General features: G+C 54.4%; 1 long non-coding RNA gene across 1 annotated transcript; it reads left to right on the top strand.

Moving 5' to 3' along the window:
* The first annotated feature begins 445 nt into the window (after positions 1-445).
* On the top strand, positions 446-4244 carry LOC120248662. The gene is made up of 2 exons (XR_005532647.1): positions 446-1318; positions 1641-4244. It is a non-coding gene; the product is annotated as an uncharacterized LOC120248662 (long non-coding RNA).
* Positions 4245-4483: the final 239 nt, after the last annotated feature.

Genomic DNA, 4483 nt, shown 5'->3' with positions numbered 1-4483 from the left:
GGCTGGAGGTCCCCCTGGGCTGTGGGTCCCCCTGGGCTGTGGGTCCCCCTGGGCTGTGGGTCCCGCTGCTGGGCTGGGGGTCCCGCTGGGCTGTGGGTGCTGCTGGGCTGTGGGTCCCGGTCCGGAAGGTGGGCACACGGGACCTCGGTTTCCAGTGTGGCTGCCTTGAGGGCTGAAGGAGAGCATCTGGCGACCATGTCCATGGAAGTTGCCAGAAGGTCTTTGTTCAGGTCTGTTCAGAAGCTCCTCCCTGAGGCCTGGCCGCACAGCTGATTGGTCTCCAACAGCGGTCCCCCCGACCCCTGGGCCCACAGAGCGTGGTCCACATGGACTGGTGTTGCTGTAGCCTTTTTAGCATAGTTACCATCTTTGAATGAAACCCTCTCTTACAGAATGTTTAAACATTGAGATCTAATTCACGTATCTCGAAATTCACCATTTTCGAGTATAGTTCAGCACCATTTAGTACATGGACACTTTAGGGCAGACATCACCTCTGTCTAGTTCCGGAACTTTCCTTTCCCCAAACAGAAAGCCTGCAGCCATCAGCACTCACTTGTTTCCCTCTTCCTCCCCTGAGCCCCAGCAGCCCGGAATCTTTGTTCTGAGTCTGTGGATTTCCCTGTTCCAGACTTTTCCTTTGAATGGAATCACAGAGAATGTGATCTCTGTCTGGCTTATTTCACTCAGCATCACGTTTCTGAGGTTTACCCACCCCTTTTCCCGGCTGGGTAATATTCCAGCATATTCCATCCACTCTTCAGGCGACGGGCGCTCGGGCTCTTGAAGCCTTTGGAGTGTGTGAATACCTCGCAGCGAGCATCGCACACGCCTGTGTGCACGTGTCTTCACACTCCTGGCTCACACCCGGCTGAGGCCATGGATGAAAACACACGTGTGCAGAGGCTTGATTCCGCCTCTGTGGTTACTCTCGCCTCCTCTCCTTCCTCACGCCGATTCCCGTGACCGTCCAGGGTCTCTTCAGGCCCCCTTTACTGTTCCTGGGAGGGCAGGCTGGCTCAGGTTGTGTTTATTCTTGTTACTGTCGTTAACATTGAAGAACTTTATGTATTTGTAAGTCGTTGTAAATTTATTTCGTTCACGTGTCTTAATTTCACCCTCATTTCTGAGGGACAGGCTGAGTGCAGAGTCCTGAGTGACGCCCGTGGACGTGGCCTCCGAGGCTCCCGACGGCACGCCCGCTCTCCCTCGGGCTGCCAGGGCCTCTCTGTCTCACTCTCCACAGGTCGCTTAGGGTGTGCCTGGTGGAGAAGCGGCCCGTCCTTCCAACCTGGAGTTTGTTGAACTTGTACAACGTGTAAGTTAATGGTGTTCATCAAAATTGTAAGTTTTTGGCCATTATTTTTTCAAATATTCTGTGTCCACTTCGCACCTTCCCCTTTTGCTGGGATTCACTCTGTGCCAGCGTGTGTGTGGGTGTCTGAGGCTCCGCTCTCCTGTGCTCCCCGTGCTCCCCGCCCTCCCCTCGTCTCCCCCATGCCCTCATCCCCCAGACGCAGTGGCCCCCGGCCCCCTGTGCTGCCTCAGGGGTTGGATTTTCTGGGATCTCCGCACTTGTCTGCTTGCTGGCCTTCCCTGTTTGCTGACACGTGGTCTCATACGTTCTTCTCGCTCTTTAGATAGGGTTTCCTTCAGTTCTCTGCACACACTCACAACAGCTGGTTTACGGCCGTGGACGTGAGTGTGCGGGCTGCCCCGGAGGCGAGTCTGTTGAGCGGTGTGTGCGACATCCTCTCTGCCGCCTGCGTGTCTGTTGTCTTAAAGCTGGAGATCTACAACGGTACGATGTGGCAGCTCTGGAAATCACCCCCCCCCCCACAGTTCTGTGGCTGTGTGTGTGTGGCTGTGTGACTTAGGAAGGAATTCTGGGAAGTCTGTGTGCTTTGTCACAAGCCGCAGAAGTCTGTTCAGCTAGCCTGGTGGTCAGCTAAGGACCGGAGCGAGATCTTCCGCAATTCTAGGCACCGGCGCGTCCCGCAGTCGTGGGGCTCGGTGTGTGTCAGCGTGTCGCCAGTGCTGAGCCGGGCAGCGGGCACGGAGGCCAGCGGGCAGGGGTCCCCAGTCTCCAGGGAGCACGTGCGCAGCCCCAGGCGTGTGCACGGCCTTCCGGAGTCCTAGGAATCTGTGGGAGCCTTTCAGATGCGCCCATGGACTCCTCGTGCCCGGCGTCACCTGCTGCCCCAGGCAGCCGCGGTGTTGAACTGCCTCCCGTGTCTTTCTCTAAACAAACTCCCTCGGAGAAACGGCCGTGCCTGCCGGGAGAGCTGCAGGTCACGGCGGAGGAAGAGCCTGACAAGCGGGGTCTCGCGGAAACCACCGGACAGGCCGGGTCAGGACACTTCCCTGGGAGGGGCTTTGAGGGAGCCCCAGCTCCATTCTGTCCCCTCCAGGGGCCGCCAGGCTGCCATGGAGACGGCGGGCGGTGGGCGTCGGGCAGGTGAAAATACCACGGAGCACGGTCTGGCCGAGACCCCGCAGTCTCTCTCGGTCAACGTCCCACATTGCAAGTCTGGTTGATTTCCAGAAGCCTGGGAAAGCTGATTGTGACCATTTTTGCCAGTGTTCCCATGGCTTTTACGGGTAAGAGGCTTTTCAGATGTCCTTATTCTGCTGTCGCATTGATGTCATTATTCAGAATTTTAAAAACAGCCTGATGAAGCTAATATTCGATAAACTACGCACAGCTTGACAGGCTGTGACGTGTGTGCCCCTCGAGCCGTCCCCGCGACCACGGCAGTGACCGCCCCGTCTCCCGGTCTCCCCGTACTGCCCGCAAACCCGGCCTCCGCCTCTGCACAGACCCCCGTCTCCAGGCAGCCGCTGACCCACTTCCCGTCACCGCGGATTAGTTTGCGTTTTCTCTTACGCAGGCGGGATCCGTGTGTGGCGCGTCGTCACTGCGAGATGCATCCGTGCTGCCGTGTGAGGCCGTGTTTCATCCCCGTAACTGCTGACCGGGGTCCCGGGCAAGGGTGTCCACAGCGCGTTCGCCCCCTTGTCAGTGGGCGTTGGGGCTTTTCACAAACAAAACCGCCGTGGACGCGTGTGCACGTGTCTGTGTGGAAGCAGAGAGTCACGTGGCTGCATCATATGAAGGTGTGTGTTCAGCTCTATAAGAAGCTGTTTCTAAAGATGCCTGAGCCGCTTTGCATTCCCGCCCGCGGCGCACGGACGCTGCACACCCCGCCAGCGCCTGATGCTGTCAGTCCTTGTATTTTCAGCCTTTCTGTTGGTGGGTGGCGGAGTCTCGCTGGGCCTTAATTTCCCTAATGACTAGCGGCCGTGAGCACCCTTTCTGTTCTGAATTACTGTCTATACACCGTCCTCGCTGAATTGTCTCTCAAATCCTCCTGTTTTCAGAGGAGTGGGTTTCGGATTATTGAGCTTTCAGAGCTCTTTATATATTCGGGATACGACTCGCATCGGACACATCAATTGCAGGTATTTTCCCCCGGTCTGCGTCTGTGCTTTTAATTCTCTTCATCGTGTCTTTTAAAAAGCAGGTGTTTTAAATTTTGATGAAATCTGGTTTATTGATTTGTTCTTTCTCAGACCATGCTTTCGGTTTTGAAGCTAAGAAATCCTTGCCTCACCCAAAGTTGCAAAGATTTTCTTCCGTGTTTTCTTACATCAGGGTTTTCTAGCTTAGGTTTTGCACGTGGACGTACAATGTGGACTCTCGTCCGCTGGCGTCCCTTGTAAGCGTGACTGTTAGTCTGAGGGGCCGGGGGCAGACGATGTCCTTTCCCCCGACATGGCTAGCCAGTTTCCTATGCCATTTGTTAAAAAGACTGTTTTCTCTGCTGAACTGCCTTTGCCTTTGTGTCAGAACTCTGTTGTCTGTGCGTGGCTCTATTTCCGGACCTTATATAAGCTCCCTGTCTTCTTTCTGATCTTGTGAGAAAGCGTTCGATCTCACCGGTAAGAATAACATCAGCTGCGGGTTTTCGTTGATGCCCTTTACCAAGTGGAGGAAGCCCCCTTCTATTTTGGTTTGCCCGGTTTTTACCAGAACGGATGTTGGGTTTTATCAAGTGCTTTTTCTGTGTCTGTTGAGATAATCCTGTGGTCTGTCTTTTACTCTGATAATATGGTGAATTATGTCGATGGGAATTTGAATGTAAACCGACCTTGAGATCTTGGGCTCAACCCCACTTGGTTACGGTGCATTAGAATTTTTAACTTATTGTTGGATTCAATTTAATAAACCTTTTAAGAATTTTCATGTGTGTTCATGAAAGATAGTGGCATGTTTTTTCTTGTGGTATCTTGTCTGATTCTGTATTAGGGTGACACCGGCCTCACAGAGTGGCTTGGGAATAATTCATCCAATATTATGAAAGCACCTACTGCCACCCGTCCTTCCACACCCGTCTGCTAGGACCCCCGAGAAGCCTCTGGGCTGAGTGTTCCTTGTGGGAGGTTTCTAACTGCGGATCCAGCGAGCTCATCAGGGCACCTG

The sequence above is a fragment of the Hyaena hyaena genome, unplaced genomic scaffold (assembly GCF_003009895.1).
Source record: "Hyaena hyaena isolate Hyena2069 unplaced genomic scaffold, ASM300989v1 scaffold_600, whole genome shotgun sequence".
In the NCBI taxonomy this organism is placed as follows: Eukaryota; Metazoa; Chordata; class Mammalia; order Carnivora; family Hyaenidae; genus Hyaena; species Hyaena hyaena.
Note: the sequence above shows the minus strand (reverse complement) of the source record. Positions and strands in the feature narration are given on the sequence as shown.